This window comes from Podarcis vaucheri, assembly GCF_965113315.1.
Source record: "Podarcis vaucheri genome assembly, chromosome: 4".
NCBI lineage: Eukaryota > Metazoa > Chordata > Lepidosauria > Squamata > Lacertidae > Podarcis > Podarcis vaucheri.
In genome coordinates this window covers 47,197,924-47,221,484 of record NC_138762.1, presented here as the reverse complement: position 1 = coordinate 47,221,484, position 23,561 = coordinate 47,197,924, and the positions used below count along the sequence as shown (strand labels likewise).

The 23,561-nt window shown below is 40.2% G+C and overlaps 1 long non-coding RNA gene across 1 annotated transcript in view; it reads left to right on the top strand.

Moving 5' to 3' along the window:
• The first annotated feature begins 451 nt into the window (after positions 1-451).
• LOC309531388 overlaps positions 452-23,561 on the top strand; it is a 57,901-nt gene continuing 34,791 nt past the window's right edge. The window contains exons 1-2 of the long non-coding RNA XR_014219284.1: positions 452-1,524; positions 7,761-7,816. This is a non-coding gene — a long non-coding RNA (uncharacterized lncRNA). The remainder of the gene's footprint in view (positions 1,525-7,760; positions 7,817-23,561) is intronic.

Genomic DNA, 23,561 nt, shown 5'->3' with positions numbered 1-23,561 from the left:
AAGCCTGCTTCCAGCTCAGCTCATCCACACTACTCTGGCTATTGCTCTCTTACCTAGCAACTATGTGGTGGTGTAGCCCAAACAGAATCTTCTATTAGATTTGAACACTCACTGGGTGCAGGATCCCAAGACCTGGAAGGTACTCAAGGCACTAGCCAGGCTGAAGCCCCCCCCCCCATCCCACAGCAGCGCATTTGAATTGTTTTAAGGTAATTGGGGGCTGTAAAGTGACAATTGGTGGTCCTGTCATTTATTCTTCTAGAGCTGTATTGTAGTAGATTATTCCTGGGTACCAGTCTGGCTTGGTGGATATTTATTTATTTCAGACAATTTATATATCACTTGATTGTAGAAAAACAACTCAAAACAGTTTGCAAAAAAAAAAAACACAAAAAAAAACAATAATGTAAATGTTTAAGTTATGAATCTTTGTCTAAGGTCTGTGAACCTGTTGCATGGAATGGTCTAGGCTCAGGTTCTTGGTGAGAGGATAGTTACTGAATTAACTGGTGAAACTACTGAAGTTACTCTGTGACTCAGGATAATATATCACGTACCTGATGAAGTACACAATACTCCATAGGCATCTACAGATGAGCTGTTCATTGCATTCACAAAGCTGATAGGGAGGTTAGCTTATAACTTGTTCTCATTGGTTATTTGCTCTGATTTGTTTGCAGGGTGCTTATGCATGTTTCTGTTAGTCATTCATCCATCACACACTTTTCAATGCATTTTCCCATCACTTCTGAAACACTTTTGAATTCTGGTTCTTTTTTAAAAAGTGGATTTGTTGTGCTGGGGCAACAGAGCCCTTTAATCTGGTTTAACTGTGCAAACCTAAAGTTCCTGTATTTTATTGAATTTATCTCTCAAAATAGCGACTGTCTGGAGGCACCACTCCATAATGATTTTGCAAGTATTTTTTGTGCCACAGGACTATTTGTTGTCCACATTGCTTAACTCACACCTAGAAATGTTTTGCAGACTTGTGCACAAATACTGCCAATTTGCAACTTTTCATAAAGTACAATGGAAAAATATTCATGAATGAAGTGGCAGCATGTTTGTAGTAAGCTTGCATAAAGAACATTGCTTGCATTAAAAATTGCACAGCTCTCTTTATTTTCTAGTTCACAGTGAAAAATAAGGCTTTAAAACATGCTTTAAAAACACATAAAATGCTGAAGGCACAAACAGCTGTTTCATCCTACTTTATCATAGAGTCTGCCCACCCTGTGCCAATGTCCTTGCTTACAGGGATATTTTGCATAGATTCTATAGCCACTGAGCTATATTTGAATTGTTCCTTGTAAAAAGAAAGGGAGAAGGGGAAAAATAGGGCACAAAGTCCTTGTTGACAGAGCTGGCATTAAAATGCTGGCAAGAATACAAGAGAAGACTCAATCTATACAAGCCATCAGTTCTGGATGATATGCAGCAGGAGATCTTAAGGGAATTAATTAATGAACATTCTTCATCAACTGACAATTATTTTTTGAGGAGGCTTCAAGAATCATCGAGGTATTTATATGAAAACCAAATGTGATAAAAGTAGTATTCTTAGTATTGTCCAATGGTAAAAAGAGAATCTATGAAAAGCCTCCTAACATATGAAGATATATATTATTATCAAACAAAAAGCAGGCATTCTGCTATGCAGTATAGTGAGAATTTAATTTTTATTTAAGATTTTTTATAGATTTCATAGTTTATGTTTACCTCAGAAATAGAGATCAGTAGTTTCTGAAAAATCTATGGTTATGAACAGTGTCTCTTAATTAAAGAAAATACACTTAAAAATGCCATGAGTAACATAATTGTTCAGAAATAAATGCTCAAGTAGTTAAGTTACGTTTTTAAAAAGAGATAAATAGTGAAAATGCAAAACAATAAAACAAAACCAATCATTCCAGCATCTGGCTGCTATTTAATATTTAAGCTTTAAATCTTTGGCAGAAGATTTTATAAAGAATGTTTTAAAATTGCTGTAAAAGAAACAAGATCATGTTTCTGTTTATTATCTATGTAAACTGAAACTACACACACACACACACACACACACAAAACACAAAACACAACTTACATTTAACTCCCCGAAACTACATTTCATGAGGAATTTTTGTTTGCCTGTAAACATGCATGCTTTTGATTTCTTTGGGGAATTTATACACATCATTGGATAATTTGATTTTAAGATAATTTCCTGTTAGACATGTAGACATGAGCCTGAACACATGGATTTCAGGAGAGGGGTGTGAGGTGGAGCGTAGAGTGCCAGATTCTTGACATGGTAGTCATTTCCTTGAGTCCTCTGAAAGTCCCTCAGCAGCTGCTTTCAACTAGAGTTGGGAAATCCGTTGAAATGTGCGACAACTGCTCTTTTGGGTACTGCATTTCTCTAAATTATTCTGAAGCATGTCAGACATAATACACACATAGACAAAAAAAAAAGAGAGGAGCATTTCTACTTGTAAAATACTTAAGGCAGGTGGTTAGGCTACTTATCCATTAACTTGGAGCTAGGTCAAGGAAATGTAAAATATATTTGGACCAATGCTTAAAAAGTGCTGCACTGATTCTTTCCTGCAACTGCTTAATATAAATTAATATTTGTTTATTTCATTTATATAGCACCTTTACCCCACAAGAAGCCATTTTATCCTCATTAACAGTCCTTTGAGGTGGATTAGACTGAGAGACAGTAACTGTCCCAAGGTCACCAAATGAGCTTAATGGCTGAGTGGGAATTTGAACCCTAGTCTCCCAAGTCCTAGTCCAACACTCTAACCCCTACGCCATAGTTTTAAAGTGTTTTTATATTGTGAAATAGTACCTGTGGTCCAAGGAGCTATTTTTCAGACTTCAAAACAGTAAGGCTTACTCCAATGAAGAAGGAATTTTAAAATATAAAAAAGTACTTTTCTCTCTATTCTCAAAACAACACTGTAGGGGTGAGCACTTACCGGTAAGTAGACTTCATGCCCATATCATATTACCCACATTTAAAAAAAATATTAAATGCCCATCTTTTGCCCCTCACTTTTTCCTATTTTCTCCTAAATTTCATCTACCTGTTCATCAATTTTCATATTTTATTTTTATATTAAAAGATTCCTATATAAAATTAAAAGATTATGGTTCCACCAGTACTCTATTTGATGGCATGATCCTGTTGTGAGTCCTGAACGACTAGTCAATACAGCAACAGAAAGACTATTAGCTGAAGTGATAAAAGCATAAGATGGCTGCTGGAGCAGACTAAATCCAAATCCAGCACCACGTTTTCCCCAGCTGCCAACCAGATTCCCCCAGGAAGCCCAGAAGTAGGATATGAAGGCAAGACCCCTCTCATTGTTTCACAGCAGTGGATGTTCAGAGGCGTATTGCCACTGAATCTGGAGATTTCATAAAACTATAATCAATTATATCCAATATTATTCACACTCAGAGTAAACCCATTGATTTTAGTGGACATGATTAACATGGGTACATTAATTTCAGTGGGTCTACTCTGAGTAGCACTTAAAATACAACCTTTGGACAATAGTGATTCATATCCTATATGAATTTGTCTCTTAAATCATCAAAAATAAGAGTTATTCAGTTAACAATTTATTTATTGGTGTAACATGTTGTGTTAAGGGTTTTCAGTCTTTACCTGACCTCCAAAATGCTTGGAAGTTGCAGCTGTTAATTGCTACATTCTTAACAGATGTGACTATGGCATATGGTTAGTTTTAGCTTCACCACATTCTTGGAGCTAGTTACCTGTCGGTGGTAGAGTGTTGAGTCAAAATCCTATATTTGTCTGTTCACTGGAATAAACATGTGCAACAGAACTATCATGCTTCTGAAGCTACCATTCCACGTTACAAGCACCCCAGCAAGTCCAGTTGGGGTAGAGGAAATACACAGTATGTGTCAAAACTCATTCATGCTTAACTCATTCAAAATAAGTTGTTTCATATCCTTTCTACTCCAAATTCAGCATGGAACATCCTCAAACTTTCCTTTCTTAACTTGCCAAGATTCAAATCAATCCAATGGGGCCATAGAACCTACTGCCTCCATTTCTCATTTTAAGGGCACAGTGCCATTCAGTCAGCTGCAGCTAACCATATAAATCAGCATAAGGCCCAAACTACACATGACCATTTGCAGATAACATGGTGGGTTGGCATTGCTTATTTGACCTCTCACAGGTGAGTCGCTGCTGCTTACCTGGAACGGTGATGAAGTGGTCACAGTGCAAGTGCATCGGCTGAGTCAGGCTTGTACTCATGCAGTACAAGCCTGACTGGCCAATGTTAGGCTTAATCCTCCCTTTCCCTGTGCCCCACCCTCTTCTGGTAAATTGCAGCAATTCACCTGCCAGGAGGTCAGGTAAGCATCTCTGCCCATCAGACCATCTGCTATGGCATGTTATGCTTAATGTGTGGTATGCAGCTGTTTCTTGTTTTTCTTTAATTAATTACAGTCATGTTTGGTGGATCATAGTGCACAGGGAGAGGAGGTTTATCCCTTCACTGTCCATGTGTGATTCTGCTAAAATCAGGTTCTCACGGACTTCCGGGTTGGTGCCTCCGGCAATGGCTGAATTCCTCTGACCGGGAGGAATTTGCCCTGTGGGAATTTGGGTCTGTACTGCCATGGCGAAGGCGAAGACCCGTAAAAATCACAGGCGGGAGAAGCCTGTGAATGTGGGATTCGGCGGGCACCTTTTGCGCCTCCCCTACTCACGGGGAAACCGGTTTCGGGGATCCGGAGCGATGTGGGGTGAGTGGCGTGGTCTGCTTCTTCCACGGAGCGAAGCCGCATAGCTGTTGTCGGAGAGCACTGACTTTTTCCTGTGGACAATTTGACTCTAAAGTAATTACCCGTGAGTAGAGCTGAATTGGGAAGAATTGGATTTTTAAACGTTTAATCTGGCATCGAAACGGGGAGGTTCAATACAGGAAGTCCGCCTCCCCCTTTTGTAGATAAACTGAAGCAAGGAGGCTGCAAGCTAAAGTCTTGGAAAGCCTTTTGTAAAAGACTAAATTTCCATCGGTAAAGAACTAACTCCCCCCTTTGGAGACAAGAGAAGAGGGGGGGGGGGAAGTGGTGGACTGAATACGCCTGTAGGAGAGAGTTAAGAGAGTTAAAATACTGCCGCTCAGACCCTGGAAACGGGCTGCTAGCAGGATCGATGTCTTTTGGAATGTTCATTGACAGGTAGCTAAACAAGAGAATACATTGTTTCTACTGTCTCCGGTTGTTTTTTTTAAAAAAGGAGGAAAGTAACTGAAAATTGAAACTAACTTTGGATTATTGAAACTGTGTTTAAAAGAGGACATACTGACTGATACAAATAGAAACTGTTTTCCCCTAGTGGAAGCTTTTGAAATTGGTTACTTTACAGGAGCTGGGCTAGGGGAATGTCCAGCTGCAAGATAAAAAAGACTTTGGAATTGACCTTGAATCTCTTAAGTGTTATGGCAAACAGAAAGGAAAAAAACAGACGGGATGTCGACAGAAGAGGCCTTAGTGGCTGCATTATTGAAAATAAACGATTCGCTGGAACAACTTCACAAGAAAATAGACGTGATAAATGTGAAAATGGATGCTGCAAATATTGAAATTGACTTAATTGTAGAAAGTTTAAATAACTTAGGACAAAGGGTGAATACCAATTCAGAAACCACCCAGAAATTGACACAGGAATCTACTCTCATATGGCAAACTGCAGATGAAGTCAGGGAAAAAACCCTTGCTGCTGAATCTAAAGCAATACAACTGGAGAGGAGAGTCCCATCCATACAAACTGATGAACATAAGCTGACATTCGTTATGATTGAACTTAAAGAAGAACAGATGAATTTGAGGACCAGAGCCCTATCTGAAATGGAAAAGGAAAGCTTGACAGAGTTTCAGGAGGCGACAGGACTAACATCGGTTGAGAAAGAGAGGTATTTGGGGGTTAGTATGACCGCCAGAAATGTGAATTTATTCAAGGATAACTGTGAAGGACGTTGGATTGAAGAGAAGGGGGATTTGGAAATATGGACAAATCTGAAGTTGTTATTGTTGGGCCGAGTTGCTGTGGTGGGGATGAGGGTTGCTGTGTTGTTGGGGATGTTGCTTTTGTTTCAAACATTGCAAGCTTTGGATGGGATGGATTGTTCCAGGAGGTGGCAGAGGGACATCTCTAGATTTGTTGGGCAGGGCAGGAAGCCTCGAGTAAAATTTAAGATATTGATGGATGCCAAAGAAGGAGGTGGACGTGCCCTGCCAGACCCCTAAACTTTGTTGTGAACCATCTGCTTTCTGCTGGTTGAGAGAATGGCTGCTTCTTGAAAACACTGAAGTGTTGGACAATGGCAGACGAAGTTGATGGACTATATGGAATTGGTGGAAATGACTGGCAAGATCCGAGACCAGGGAGAAGAGTCGGGGGAAGAAGACTGGAAAAAGTTTAGACTATTTATAGAAATATTGTAAAATTAAGGAATGTTAGAAAAATGTTGGAATGAAGTTATATGGCTTTAGTAGAAATGTCATAAGGAATTAAGTATAAATAGATTAATAGAAAATTAAAGGAAAAATAAGGCAAGAATGTGTTAAGATAATTATAGGATAGAAAACAGAGTAAGATGGAAAGAAATTGCTGAAACAATTAATAGAAGTGGAATACAAAAAGGGAGGTGTGAGGAGGTCGCTGGAAATAAGTGAATGAAATATAAGATATTGAAAATGTTTGAGGTGTTTTTAAATTGTTTTTGTTGGTTTTTGCTTTGTTTTGTTAGTCCATGTAGCGTTTTTGTATTGTATTTGTATTGTTTTTTCTCTTTTCTTTTTTGTTTGTACTGTTGTGTTGAAAATGTTGAAAAAGTAATAAATATCATTTTAAAAATAAAAATGAAATAAAATCAGGTTCTCACATGCAAACAAGTAAAAAGTTTCTATTGACGCCAGTGGGGACTTTTTTTCTTTTTCTTTTTAAGTCTTAACACCATAAAGGTGAGTGATTTTGATCGAGAAGGTTTTGGCTGTGAAAGAAAGGCATAATGCTTGTTTCCCAATATGATGGACCCAATAACAATCCTTCCTCTCTCCCAGTGGCTGCAATTAATTAAAGAAAAGCACAAGAGGTATGGCTGGATGCAGAGTTTAAAATCTAAAAAAGAGTTTCATGTTACTCTAAGCAGATGCAAGTTTGCTAGCAACAGCCTTATCAAGCTCACAAGAAATTATTTGTTCTGTAGAACAGCTTTTTAAAATACATGCATAGTCTCTGCATTAATTTCTGTAAATGAAGCTGTAAGGATTGAAGTGAAATAGAAGGGAATCAAATAACACATGGAGGTGACTTGAAGAAGGTGGGATGGTGACAAAAATAACAGACCTGAGATAATGGATTTTATGCACTCAGTATACATTAAGCCTATATAAAGCAATGTAAGTAGGCAGTGAAATATCAGGAAACAATTCCTAACAACCGTGTCTAAGGGGCTGCAGTGTACAATAACCTCTCCTGGGAAAGCACGGAGGGAGATCCTATCACTTGAATTATTCATAACAATAACAAAAACGAACATTTGCAAAAGAGCGTATAAGAAACAATCTTAACTTTGCAGAGTGTGCGCACAAATGGATCCAATATGCTTTTCCTGTCTGTGATACATATGACATTGTGGCCCCGAGGGATTATGTCTGTTTTCCTGAAGGTGACTTGTTATTTCTTTCTTATAATTAAAAAGTTGTGTTTTGTTGCAGAGAAATATGGTATGTCCTCTGAAAAATAATGAGACACTGGGAACCATTGGATTGCCTGGTAAGTGTGTCCTACAAAAACACTCTTCCAAGTCTGTTCCTGTTCTACAAGGCAGTATAGAAATATAGAAGATACTCCCTGGTCAGAGAACTTTAACATATATTCTATCCAGATTTATGTCACCACATCTAGGAAACTAGCTAGAAAAGAAGAAGAAAAAGTCTTCAAGCAAAAAGGAGTATGCCAGGCTATATACTTAACAAAAAAAACACCAAAAGTATAATGGTGGTGCCTAAATTTAAGTGTAATGAGCAGTGCAAAAACAATGTAAAATGTAAAAAGGACAGGTGGGCATGAGGGTAAGGGAAATGGGTCTATATCCGTAACATCAAAGTAGGGATTTATGCATCTCTCCAATTATTAGAGGGAATGATGGAGAGAGAAATATTTGGAGTCACTACAAAATCCAGAAATATATCTAGAATACACACAAAATACTATTTATAAATATATATATATATATATATATATATATATGCTTTCGTAGATTTTCACGGGTACAGGAATGCAGGTTTTGGTGTCTTCGGGTGTCTTCCCGTGTAAGAGTCGGGGTGTCTGTGCGACGTTTCGACGAGGTCTCACTCGTCATCTTCAGGCTGGTGTTTTCGGCTTCTTGTTACTGGAACAGAGCAGAGTCTGGTGTTTGAGTTCCTATAAATACTGTTGAGGGGTGTGGTGTATAGCCTCCAACGTTCTGGGCAGAGAGGAAGTTCCTAGATTAGTGTGCCTTTTCTTCTTTTGTTCCTTAATTACTTGAGGGATATCTTGGGTGATTTCATGAGTGATATTCTGAATATCACTGGGTGGGTCATTAAGTGTAGATTAGTTGCTAAAGCTTTCGTGTCTTGACCTCTTGAGCTTGTGAAGAGTTTTTCTGAGAAGATGGCTGTGCTGCATTTAGTTGTGCTCTGGCTTGGCTTCGTGTATAGGGGCGAGCTATGGTTTTGTGCCTTGTGCCAGCCAGATCTGTGTAGGGATTGCAGGGGGGTGCAGCATCCGGAGGTGCCACTATAGTTTGGCTACTGGATGGAGTCTGTAATATGTCTGTGGAGAGCTGAAACTGAGACCTCACATAAGACAGACAGACACACCAACAAACTCTACAAACTAGAGAAACGCCAGAAGCCCAGCCACCCTCCACAACAACCCATGAAACAAACAGTACATAACATATCAAACAGGATCCTCACCCCAACTGAAACCAAAGTACTCTCCAAAGGTTTCAACTTTGCAGTCGCCCCGAGACGCATCCCCACGGAAAACATCATATGCGGAGTCGAAGCTAGCCTGACCAAAATCGACCCAGATGAAGCCAATAAAATCAGACTTGAAGTCACCAACATCCTCTGCTCCAGCAAACCACCCAGAAGCAATTTACACAAAGAAGAACAGAAAGCACTCACCAACCTGAGGAAAGACAACAACATAATCATTCTCCCAGCAGACAAAGGCAACGCCACTGTTGTGATGAACACATCGGACTACCAAGCAAAACTATCAAATCTACTCCAAGACCCTACCTACCAACCTATAAAAACAGATCCCACCACCTATCTGGAAAAAACCACCAAATCCAAAATAAAAGCCTCTCCTATCAGTGAAGAAATCCAGCTAAGAATCATCCCCAGAGAAAAATCATCCAGATGCCCCAAACTCTACGGTCTCCCCAAGATACACAAAGAAGGAACACCACTCAGACCAATAGTCAGCTCCATAGGCTCACCTCTACAAAATCTCGCTAAATTTCTCGCTAAGCAACTTCAGCCCTATGCAGAATCCATCGCTTCACACGTTACTAACTCCTTCCAGTTCATAGAAACAATAAAGAAACAATACCTACATCCCGATGACCTACTTGTGAGCTTCGATGTTGTATCTCTCTTCACTCAAGTGCCCATTAATGAAGCCTTGACAGCCATTCAAAACAAATACAACCCCCCCAAATACATCCTGGACCTGACCAACCACTGCCTAACCAACACGTACTTCATCCACAATGGACAAAGATACAAACAGATAGAAGGAGCACCTATGGGATCACCCCTCTCACCGGTCATCGCAAATTTGTACATGGAACACTTTGAAACCAATGCTTTAGACAAGTCAGAACACAAACCCAAACTTTGGCTCAGATATGTTGACGACACCTTTGTAATTTGGCCACACGGGAAAGAAAAACTAGATAGCTTCCTCACACATCTCAACAGCCTACACCCCAAAATACAATTCACTATGGAAATAGAAGACAACAACCAACTCCCCTTTCTTGACGTCCTAATCTACAAAAAACCTGATGGCTCCCTAGGACACACTATCTACCGGAAAAAAACACACACCAACCGCTACTTACATGCACAATCACACCACCACCCTGCACAAATAAACTCCGTAGCCAAGACTCTCATCTCCAGAACCAAACGCCTGGCTGACAAAGACCACTTGACAACTGAGTTACAGAATCTCTCAAATGTGTTAATCGCCAATGGATACCAGAAAAACAGGGTTACGAAGCTAATCCAAAAAGAAACACCCCCCAAAAACCAAGACACAGAAGAAAACAATGGCATGGCCCTCCTTCCTTATATCAAGGGCACTACAGACAAAATCAGCAAAATCCTCCATAAACACAATATCAAAACAGCCTTCTGCACCAACCAAAAAATAGCCAATATCCTCAGAAACCCAAAAGACAAAATCCAGCTGGAAAACCAAGGGGTCTATGAAATACCCTGCAAAGTCTGCCCAGCCACGTACATTGGACAAACAAACAGACGAATAAATGCACGTATCGCAGAACACAAGAATGCCGTCAAAAAAGAAGAAAAAACTTCCTCTCTTTTCCAACACATGAAAGAAACAGGACATGAAATTAATTTTGCAGATTCCAAATTGCTCTTTAACATGGAACATCACCACAAGAGAATAATCATGGAAGCCATCGAGATAGAGAAACACCCTCACAACATGAACAAGCGTGACGACACGTCCCGCCTGCCAGACATCTGGAAATTAGCCCTCCCCACAAAAACCGACACCAGAACCAGAGGCACACAGAACGCCGTCACCAATCAACCACACCAGACCCAAACCCAGACCCTCTCCACAGACATATTACAGACTCCATCCAGTAGCCAAACTATAGTGGCACCTCCGGATGCTGCACCCCCCTGCAATCCCTACACAGATCTGGCTGGCACAAGGCACAAAACCATAGCTCGCCCCTATACACGAAGCCAAGCCAGAGCACAACTAAATGCAGCACAGCCATCTTCTCAGAAAAACTCTTCACAAGCTCAAGAGGTCAAGACACGAAAGCTTTAGCAACTAATCTACACTTAATGACCCACCCAGTGATATTCAGAATATCACTCATGAAATCACCCAAGATATCCCTCAAGTAATTAAGGAACAAAAGAAGAAAAGGCACACTAATCTAGGAACTTCCTCTCTGCCCAGAACGTTGGAGGCTATACACCACACCCCTCAACAGTATTTATAGGAACTCAAACACCAGACTCTGCTCTGTTCCAGTAACAAGAAGCCGAAAACACCAGCCTGAAGATGACGAGTGAGACCTCGTCGAAACGTCGCACAGACACCCCGACTCTTACACGGGAAGACACCCGAAGACACCAAAACCTGCATATATATATATATATATATATATATATATATATATATATATTTGCTTTCGTAGATTTTCACGGGTACAGGAATGCAGGTTTTGGTGTCTTCGGGTGTCTTCCCGTGTAAGAGTCGGGGTGTCTAGGAACTTCCTCCCTGCCCAGAACGTTGGAGGCTATACACCACACCCCTCAACAGTATTTATAGGAACTCAAACACCAGATTCTGCTCTGTTCCAGTAACAAGAAGCCGAAAGCACCAGCCTGAAGATGACGAGTGAGACCTCGTCGAAACGTCGCCCAGACACCCCGACTCTTACACGGGAAGACACCCGAAGACACCAAAACCTGCATATATATATATATATATATATAAGCGTGACGACACGTCCCGCCTGCCAGACATCTGGAAATTAGCCCTCCCCACAAAAACCGACACCAGAACCAGAGGCACACAGAACGCCGTCACCAATCAACCACACCAGACCCAAACCCAGACCCTCTCCACAGACAGATTACAGACTCCATCCAGTAGCCAAACTATATTGGCACCTCCGGATGCTGCACCCCCCTGCAATCCCTACACAGATCTGGCTGGCACAAGGCACAAAACCACAGCTCGCCCCTATACACGAAGCCAAGCCAGAGCACAACTAAATGCAGCACAGCCATCTTCTCAGAAAAACTCTTCACAAGCTCAAGAGGTCAAGACACAAAAGCTTTAGCAACTAATCTACACTTAATGACCCACCCAGTGGTATTCAGAATATCACTCATGAAATCACTCAAGATATCCCTCAAGTAATTAAGGAACAAAAGAAGAAGAGGCACACTAATCTAGGAACTTCCTCTCTGCCCAGAACGTTGGAGGCTATACACCACACCCCTCAACAGTATTTATAGGAACTCAAACACCAGATTCTGCTCTGTTCCAGTAACAAGAAGCCGAAAGCACCAGCCTGAAGATGACGAGTGAGACCTCGTCGAAACGTCGCACAGACACCCCGACTCTTACACGGGAAGACACCCGAAGACACCAAAACCTGCATTCCTGTACCCGTGAAAATCTACGAAAGCATATATATATATATATATATATATATATATTTGCTTTCGTAGATTTTCACGGGTACAGGAATGCAGGTTTTGGTGTCTTCGGGTGTCTTCCCGTGTAAGAGGGAATTGCTCTTTAACATGGAACATCACCACAAGAGAATAATCATGGAAGCCATCGAGATAGAGAAACACCCTCACAACATGAACAAGCGTGACGACACGTCCCGCCTGCCAGACATCTGGAAATTAGCCCTCCCCACAGAAACCGACACCAGAACCAGAGGCACACAGAACGCCGTCACCAATCAACCACACCAGACCCAAACCCAGACCCTCTCCACAGACATATTACAGACTCCATCCAGTAGCCAAACTATAGTGGCACCTCCGGATGCTGCACCCCCCTGCAATCCCTACACAGATCTGGCTGGCACAAGGCACAAAACCACAGCTCGCCCCTATACACGAAGCCAAGCCAGAGCACAACTAAATGCAGCACAGCCATCTTCTCAGAAAAACTCTTCACAAGCTCAAGAGGTCAAGACACAAAAGCTTTAGCAACTAATCTACACTTAATGACCCACCCAGTGGTATTCAGAATATCACTCATGAAATCACTCAAGATATCCCTCAAGTAATTAAGGAACAAAAGAAGAAGAGGCACACTAATCTAGGAACTTCCTCTCTGCCCAGAACGTTGGAGGCTATACACCACACCCCTCAACAGTATTTATAGGAACTCAAACACCAGATTCTGCTCTGTTCCAGTAACAAGAAGCCGAAAGCACCAGCCTGAAGATGACGAGTGAGACCTCGTCGAAACGTCGCACAGACACCCCGACTCTTACACGGGAAGACACCCGAAGACACCAAAACCTCCATATATATATATATATATATATATATATATATATATATATATATATCTACAGTGCAACTAGACCAGCCTTTCCCAGCCTGGTGCTCTCCAGGTGTTTTGAACTACAACTCCCATCATCCCTGACCCTCAGCCATGCTGATGAAACTTGTAGTTCTAACATCTGGAGGGCACCAGGTTGGAGAAGCCTGATCTAGAGCACACGGTTTGTAGTTATAAAAAGGAAGTGTACAAGCAAGCCCAGATATGCCTGCTTTGTATAATAATTTTCCAGTTTGCTGTCCTTTGAAAGATGAAAAGTAAAATGCCATTTTAAAGTTATATTTCTGCATTAAAACATCCTTTAATTAGATCAGCGTATACTTAAAAGATGGGATGCGGGTGGCGCTGTGGTTTAAACCACAGAGCCTAGGACTTGCCGATCAGAAGGTCGGCGGTTCAAATCCCCACAACAGGGTGAGCTCCTGTTGCTCGGTCCCTGCTCCTGCCAACCTAGCAGTTCGAAAGCACGTCAAAGTGCAAGTAGATAAATGGGTACCGCTCTGGAGAGAAGGTAAACAGCGTTTCCGTGCGCTGCTCTGGTTTGCCAGAAGCGGCTTAGTCATGCTGGCCACATGACCCGGAAGCTGTACTCCGGCTCCCTCGGCCAATAAAGTGAGATGAGCGCCGCAACCCCAGAGTCGGTCATGACTGGACCTATGGTCAAGGGTCCCTTTACCTTTTTATACTTAAAAGAGTTTTCAGATCACACAATTAAGTTCCCCTGTAAAGTTTTCTCCATGCTCCTATTAGTTTACATTTTCCTCACACTCTCAGGCTTGTACTCATAGCAATGTCATATAAAGACAGCTGACCACTTTTGGCAACAGAGGCAATTGTGGGAGAGCTGGGCAGTGTCAATAGTTCCTTTCCATGCAGCCTGTTGACTCCGTCATCAGCCTCAGCTGGTCGCAGGGGTCAACAGGATTTCCTGCTGAAATCTAAAATTGAATTGGGCTCTGGGGATGGACCAAGTGAAGCGAGTCTTAACTTGGATCTGCCTCTACAGAATTTAAACTTGTGTTGGGAGCAAGCAGCACAGTCGGCATCAGACATTCCCCGTGGCAGTGCCTGTGTATGACCTTGCTGTGGAATAAATTGGTTGCCATATTTGGAGCCAGGGAGGAATCTGCGCCTGTCTGGGGTTTTTGCTTTCCTCATAGTTTAAACTAGACCCACCCCTTTTCTAGGTTCAAATTTCAAGGTCTCTCAGTAAAGGTGTCCAGGGGGAGGCTAACAGGCCATAGAATTCCCCAGATGGTTACCTGGTGGGATTGCCCTATTTGATTTGCATGATAAGGAGATTCTTAATCCAGAATCAACCCTGATGGAATAATCAGCCAGCAATTGGGCTAGTTGATCTAGAATACATACCCAGTGCCTGTACCAAAGTCTAGTGATATCTGTAATCAACAATGTTGTGGCCATTTCGATCCGAAGCTGTTGTCAAGTCATTTCATGCCTCCTATTCCCTGCCCCCCCCCGTGGCCCCAGGCTTACTGAGCCTGGGCCCACAAATACATGTGAGAGAATAAGACAAACTATCATAATATATCACTATGTCTATAATAGAATTGTAGCTGCATCTGGCTGGTATTGATCACCGCTCAGCGCCACAATTCAACTAATTGGTATACAAATTAAGCCAACACAAATCCATTCAATATTCCATGCCCCATAAAGACATTGTGGATATATTTTTCATGTTAGAATTTTCTAGGAAACTGTGATTGATACACTGTTCTAGTTAAATTCTAGGAATATGATATTTTAATAAACATTAAGATAATCGGGCTTTGTTTCCTTAGTTAAAAATGACATTCCACACTGTACAAAGGCCCTCCATGCTGTGACATTGTTTTGATGCCAATATAAGTCAAGGTACATAAAATTTTAATAGAAGATTTTGCTTCAGATATATTGCAGAACTGATCCCTTCAGTGTTATATAATGGCCTATCACATTTTATAATGATGCTCCATGTTTAAGCAGCTTATAAAGGATGTATGAATACTATAAACAGCTTATAAAGAATTAATACATGAATATTAGAATGAATCAATTATAGATTGTTACAGACTCCAACAGGTTGTTCACACTTTGATTTATAACATCTTGTACTGATGTGCTTACAACTGCCTATAACTCAATAACACACAGTGGTCATAGCTGTTACATGCTTATAACAGCTATTAATCTTTTCTTGGCCCTTTATAAACTATTTATAAGCAGAACTTTAATATAAAGTGCAACCTAGATGTTCACCTCCATCATTAGTCACTAGTGTAGGCTCCTTCTGGCATATGCTGAAACTTCTGGATGTAGGTATGTAGCCCTAACATTTTATCTTAAAAGCTGCTCTTTAATTTTCCAAATTAGTGTTTGACACAGTTGCATTGTAAGCTGGAAGTTCAAGCTTGAACAAAAAGACAGATGCAATTTTTGCACCCAAATCTTTCCACATTGCTTAATATCTGTATGAATATGTGAAATTGCATTATGCTGTGTCAGGTCACAGGGCCATTTAGCTCAGTGCTGTCTACTCAGACTGGCAGCAGCTCTCCAAGGTGCTTAAACAATAGTCTTCTGTGACATTTTCTTTTAAAAAACCATACAATTCTATTTAAAAATTAAGTTAAAAGTACAAGCAATGAAAAGGGAGAATGCACACAACAAAAGGGCACTGATGAAACGAAGAAGGAAACTTCAAAGCAGACTAATGATCATGGACATTGAACATGGTACCTGGTGAATACAAACAATGTCCTACTAGTAAACTATAACTTAATGATGTGAACAGACTTCCTTTCCCTAAAACACTTGCAAAATAATCTTCAAGGGAAGAAAAGAGAGTTTTGACATTGTCAGCAAAATCTTTGTGATGTGGTATAATGAGCACATGAAGCTGCCTTATACAGAATCAGAACACTGATCCACTGAGGTTAAGGGGTGATATGAGAGCCATGTTCAAATATATAAAAGGATGTCACATAGAGGAGGGAGAAAGGTTGTTTTCTGCTGCTCCAGAGAAGTGGACACGGAGCAATGGCTCCAAACTACAAGAAAGAAGATTCCACCTAAACATTAGGAAGAACTTCCTGACAGTAAGAGCTGTTCGACAGTGGAATTTGCTGCCAAGGAGTGTGGTGGAGTCTCCTTCTTTGGAGGTCTTTAAGCAGAGGCTTGACAACCATATGTCAGGAGTGCTCTGATGGTGTTTCCTGCTTGGCAGGGGGTTGAACTCGATGGCCCTTGTGGTCTCTTCCAACTCTATGATTCTATGATATAAGCCCTGTATTGGCAATGGCTGTTCAAGAGTAAGAGATCTTTCCCAGCCTAGCTGCCTGAGCTCCTTTATCAACATAATAAAGGATGGGATGGGAAACCTTTGACATTCTGGATATTGTTGGGCTACCATAAGAAGCCCCAGCCATTGGCAATGATGTCTGAATTCCCACCCCTGTTTTAAGTGGAGTTGGCAGGCCTTCAGCATGCAAAGCAAAGTCTACCATCACACAGGCAAAAACACAATTAACTATCCTATGATTCATTCTGGTGGTTGGGTGTTATTTCTAAACTGAAACACATAAAATGAAGTTTTAGTGTGAAAATAGGCTCCCTTTAAATCTTCTGTCTAATTTAGGTAGATATCCAACAGTGCTTCATTTCTACCAAAATGTATTCCCTCTGTGATATTATATGCTGATAAGATGTGGTATTAATCTTCCTATACGGCAATTGCTTAAAGATAACATATCTGACGTGGAAAATAGTCTCATGATGATTAGATTGCCCTGTAACCAAAACTTCCAGTTTAGTGTATCTAGTTAGCAAATAGTTCCAGGTCAGATTATTAAAGTAACTGCTAAAATGTACTGAATGCAATTATACAGCAGTTAAAATCAATTCCTCAAAACACCACACACACTAGCATTTCTAGGGCTGATCCACTTTGATTGTAGTATAGGATATATATTTATTTAGATTAAGTTGTTATGCTATTGAGAATGACACATGTACTTAGCTAAAGTGTAGCTTTAAAAGGTACTTAATATAATAACTGATTCCAATACCATTACATTTAGAAATGCCAATACATATTCTTGACTAACTTGACAGTACCAGTCAAACATTTTGAAAGGAATATATAACCCAACAGATACAGATCTATCTCAGCTTGTCCAATGTAATCTGTAACAAAACATAGTTTTTTAATAGTTTTTAATAGTTTAATAGAAAACAGTTGCCCAATGGGGTTTTTGTTTTGTTTGTTATTCTGTTATGTATTTTTTGTTTTTTAAAAATATTGTAAGCTGTCCTGTGATCCTCGGATATAGGGCAGTATTGAAATATAAGAAATAGTACTATTACTGATAATATGAAGAAAGAAAAACCATTGTGGATTTCACTTAGCTAAGGCCAAATTCCTTAAAGCCAAAATGCTAATACCCCCCCCAAAAAAAAAATTGATGGATAATAGATTTAGAATGAAATAAAAAGTTCAGAATTTAATGTTCCATTCAGAAACAATCCAAATTGCCTGGAAACGTAACTTGAAATTGTCTGATCCATATCTCAAGTTCTGTATATTTCTTTTATTTATTCTATAAAATTTTGCAAATTAACACAATAAGAATAAAAAAGCTATTGGGGAAAAAAATAGTACTGTACCAGAAGATCTACAAGGAAAAACAATATGTAAGGGCCTGCTGACACCATCATTGAGGCTATATAATCCCATCTATTGGAAGGGTGGTGCTTTCATCAACCCCTCACTGCACCAGAGATCTTCAGTGTCTAGGTCTAACTGAATTGCAGAAGTCATTTTGGTTTCTTTGACCAAGTCCAGGGTCTTGGATACTGCAGAGGATAACTTAGCGCTTCTGCCTATTCTTCAATAACAATACTCCCCTCTCTAATTACAGAGGAGTCGAACAGGGCTCAGAACAAACACAAGGTTGCATAGTTTATGCTGTCTTTTAATGATATTGTACTTTCTAGCTACTCTGTAGTTGTCTCCGAAGTTTAATAAACTCAAAACACTTAATTTTATTGCACTGAACTATTGATTATCTGTTTAACACTAAAAAACAAGGCAATCTCCGACTTTTGCCTCACTGACTGAGTGAATTATTTTAGAGTTAAAGAAATGTACATTACAACAGAGAATTCTTATGTACTCCAAAGTATTTGTTTTGTGCAAGACTGCTGGCTGTTTTACAGAAATACACAAATGTTTAATCTTAGTCTTACAAAGGAAAGGTCTTTTATTGCTTCTCAAGTGAACTGGATATTCCCTTGGGCTTTATACTACCATTTAGGTTTCTATTTCTTGATTTTATTGCCAACATAAGCTTATTTAAAGGAATGACATACAGGCTGTCTCTTTCAAAGGACAATTATTAAAAACAACCTCCTCCCTTTCCTCCCCCACTTTTGTTGTTGTTGTTGCACAGGGCTTCATTTGCAAATGTCCAGATTTTTTCAATAGTTAGTGAGCTTCTCCTTATGATGTTTTATTGTAATTGAGGAATGTTATCAGTGACTTTTCCCTTAATTGGTGATCTTGCTGTATTGTTATAGGTGTTCATCCATTTTGCTGCCTTTGTTTTATACTTAATTTTGATATAGATTTACTTTTTTAAAAATGATATTTAGAATATGAATAAAAACAAATAATTTGGCAAGCTGACCTATCTACACAGATTCCCCCCCCCCCTAATTCCCATCTCATTTATTGGTCTCAATAGGAAGTTAACCTTTTACACAATTCTGTACTGTATGTACTATGTGTGTGTGTATTATAAATTAGTTGGGCTTTTAAAAAACACACTCAACAATGCCTGAGAGGCATTGCACATACATGGGTGTTTGATTCAAGAAGTGGCCCAGTCTGGGCAAAGTTCAGCTGAATTTCCAAATTCCATGTATAAATCAGTTTAAAACGGGTTCCTCCTCTATCCTTACTTCCTTTTAGTCAAATTCCATGTATAAATCAGTTTAAAACGGATTCCTCCTCTATCCTTACTTCCTTTTAGTCAAAGAGGCAATGGATCAGTTTCTGAAGGGAGTGATGGGGTGGATCAGGGCCAATAACCTGAAGCTGAATCTTGACAAGAATAATTGGGGGTTGATTGGGGGTGGGGATCTAGAAATTGGAGAGTTGGCCTGTTACGAGTTGCCCTCCCTTGAAGGAACAGGTATGTAGTTTGGAGTATTCTTTCATCCAATATTCTCACTTGAGGCCTGAATTCAGTTGGACATCAATGTGTACAGGATTGTATCCTTGGTCTGTTTTAGTCTGATATACTCATATTGCGCTTTCAACAGCTGAATTACTGACAAAATATATTAAAGAAAATGTAGATTGTTGTAAAGGTTAGAGGCTTATTTTAACTGATAGAAGTTTGCTTTGAATATAGTATGGACAGCTGTTAATTAATATTTTATGTGCATCTCTTGTAGCAAGTCATCTGTAAATTCTGTAATGTATATCAGATGCAAATAGCATAACTGATGCATAACACATGCTGAACTTATTTATTATGACTTTGGTCTCACCTCTTAATTTGTGATATGCCCTATGTTTGTTGTTCATTGAATGGTTCTAGAGATCCACAAACCCCAAATTGCAGAGCATGGAAAGCAATGCCTACTGTTGTGCCACACAACGCTATGTATGTGCCACATAGCTACTGTGCAGATGTAGCCAAAAATCGGGTTAACAGCCCAGATCATTGAACTCGGATGACAGATTTTGGGACATGCACACTAATGGAGAGAAACAATGATTAGCCAGGGGTTTACCATTTCCCTCAGTAAGCAGCCTGTCTGCTCCCCAGCCTGCCATTCTCCTTGCCTTTTCTTATACCTGGTGCCAACCTACACATAGCACCATATCTCTAAAAGCACTTCTGTCCCAGCCACAAATTTTCGTACATCCTCTCTTTCCCCCTCCTTGCTGTGTAATTTAATTTTGAAAGTAGTATGTAGGTGGGTGAATGCTGAACTCACCTCCACTGTCTAGTTTACACCAAGTAATTTCCTCATACCCCATCTAGCTTTTCATACTTCGCTTTGCTGCAAGAAAGCAGCTGAGAGAGGAGCTGAAGGAGAGAAAGAGGCCAGGGTTGAAAGAGGGTCAACATCCGCACCAACATTTCTGTTTCACACTTTATAGACCCATTACTCCAGATTGGGGCAGGGAATCAGCTGGAATTTCAGTGCATAGATAGATTGATCTAGTCCAACCTTCGTCAACCTGGTGCCCTCCATAAGCTTTTAAGTACAGAATCCACCAGCACCAACCAGCACGGCCATTTTAGGAATTCCAGATATATCATTTTCACTTACATTCACACTTGCCTTTGCAGGTACATTATGAGAAAGTCTTCTGTAAGGAAAGTACGATATAATGCTGAACATATATTTGTTTTATGAATGTATGTAGTACTTGCACCACCACCAGGAGTAACTTTCTGGTCGGTCTCACTGCATAGCATTCTTCCCCTCAGTCTGCTTATAGCATCTGTTATTAAGAGTTCATTTTGTCGTGGAATTAAATTGTAAGCCATGTCTCAATAAATCAACATCAAACTGTAAGAGGTGAGATCTCTTTAATCTGAACAGTTTCACAGTTTAAAGACAGAGTTTTCTTTTCTGTTTGTAGCATTTTAATTCCAAAGGGACAAGTGTGATTGCTTTTCCAGACTCATTTTAAGAATAATTTGGTTTGTGAGACAAACAGGCATGCAAGCGAAATGCTTTTACAGGGAAGGATGACATTTAAATTGCTATTGATCTGTGGAAAGTTCAGTTTGCATAGAAGACCGAGGATAAAGGATAACTTGGATGCTTTGAGTGTGCAAACTTTGGCCTTACCTGTGCTATACATTTAAACCAGTATTATAACACTTTAAACGGTCATGGCTTCCCCCAAATAATACTGGGAACTGTTAAGGGTGCCGAGAGTTTTTAGGTGACAACTATTACACTCACAGAGCTCCAGTTTTCATAGTTCTCTGGCATGAGGGATTCATTGTTCAACCTCTCTGCTCCAAATCACCCTAAGCCCCCTTTTGACCCTGCTGGTGTTTCAGCTGCTTCTGAATTTGCAGAATGGCAGCTTAAAACAACCTGCTTTCCATAGGGACCCTCATGTAAATTATACTGTTTCAGACTTAAAGGGAATAACCATAAACATTTTTTTTTTGTTAATAATTGCAAAAGTGAGAAGTGCAAAGTAATCTGATTTGATGATAGTTTATTGCACAATACTTTGTGTCAGACTGATATGCTTTCTTATCTAAACTGTCTTAACAGTAACTTAAGTCCTAAAATGCATACTTTAGTTAGATATATTTTCACTGTCCACTGGTTGTTGCGTCCTTAAGAACAGTTAGCCATTATCACATGGTCCTTTGGAAAAGGGATTCATTTTTTGTATTAAAAAACCCCAAGTTAAATGAGGTGCATAGTTGAGTGTGCATCCACTCATCTGCTGCATCATTACAAAGTGGCAAACAGCTTGTCAATTCCTTCCCCACATCACCTGTACCTCTTAACATTTGCTGTTCTTTCTGCAAGCATTTAAGTACTAGGCTGCATTTACAAGAGGAAATGCGAAAGGAATAAATCTCAAATGCCAAAAACCTTGCCTTAATATACCCTGAAATACTTGATTCTCCATTAATGAAGGATAAAACAATTACACTACTTTGCCCTGTAAACAACACTGAGGAAATTCTGTGTGACTCATCCATTTTGTCAATGTTATAACAGAACGAAATTGACTAGCTAATGAGATCTTAATAGGTGCAGTGATTCTAAAGTAAAACTCTGTACTGGCAGACACTACAGTACATTATTGAGCTAAGTTCAAGGTATTACTGTTGCTTTATACAACCCTAAATAGCCTAGGACCAGTTTCCCTGAATGACTACCTTGTGTCTTATACACTGGCCAGATCACTTTGGTCATCTGGAGAAGCCTTCCTGGCTGTCCTACAGTTGCGTGTTGAGTCCCACAATGCCACCCACCAAAAAATTCACACTTCACACATCAATTTTGTTTAGGTTTTTGGCATAATTTTGGCCACAACTTTATTCAATTACAAAAAAATGTGAGTGGTTGCTTAGGCATTGGTTATGACTATCTGTCCTTGCCCTCAAGGACAGAGCTGGCCCTTCCGGACACCAACGGAAGCCAGCGTGGGAAACAAGTATTGGGTGAGAAATGAAGCTGGGAATCAGTCCCTCACTTCTCACCCTCATGTTCCGGTGGGGCTTGCACGGCCACAGGTCCGACTCCGGGGACAAGGACAATTGTATGGCAAGCCCCTGGATTCCTTTAATGGAATTCCCTTTCCGCATCATTTGGAGGGATAGGCACTTACCCCTCCAAGCACCAATTTAACCAATGCCTAACCGCCAACCTTACAAGTTGTGACGATTTGCTACGCAGTAGGCAAAAACCAAATGGCACCAGCCAATCAGCCAGATGGCAAAATTCCTACCAGGCCCCCGCTCCAAGGCGGACGACCCCATGACAGGCATAGCAAGGTCAAACGAGCAAGAAAAAACAACACCCTATTAAAGGGAGGGAGGGCGGGTGATCCGGTGCAAAACGGCCAAGAGAACTCACCAGCGTCTGGCCCCTATACTTAAAGCCTCTGACCCCTCCTCCAAAAGTGGTAACAATCAAAAATCCCCAGCAACCCAATTTAACCCTTAAAGGCTTGGGTTCCTCGCCAAATCTGTTTAGTCACGTCAGGGTGGCTTGTTCCCCCAACTGCAACACGTGCTCTCTGTTAGGGAGAACACGCTTTATCTCATTTTTGGTTAGTTTGTGCAAACTAATTTTAGTCTGTTACTTTGGTGTGCAATTTGCATGCAAACCAGACTTACACAATTCTGATATTTCTCCATTTCACCAAGCATTTCTAGACATTTCTGTTTTGCCAAGTATTTTTAGAGAATTGATTTCATTCTTTTGTTCTTTTTGTTCTCTCTTTTATGAAGTTATAATTTAATGTATTAATAATTATATTGCACCTTGCCATGATATACTTTTCAAATGACTTGGTGGTTTAGAAATACTCTTGCAAATAAATAAGGTAAAATAGTATTTGCACATCTGTATTTGGTTCACA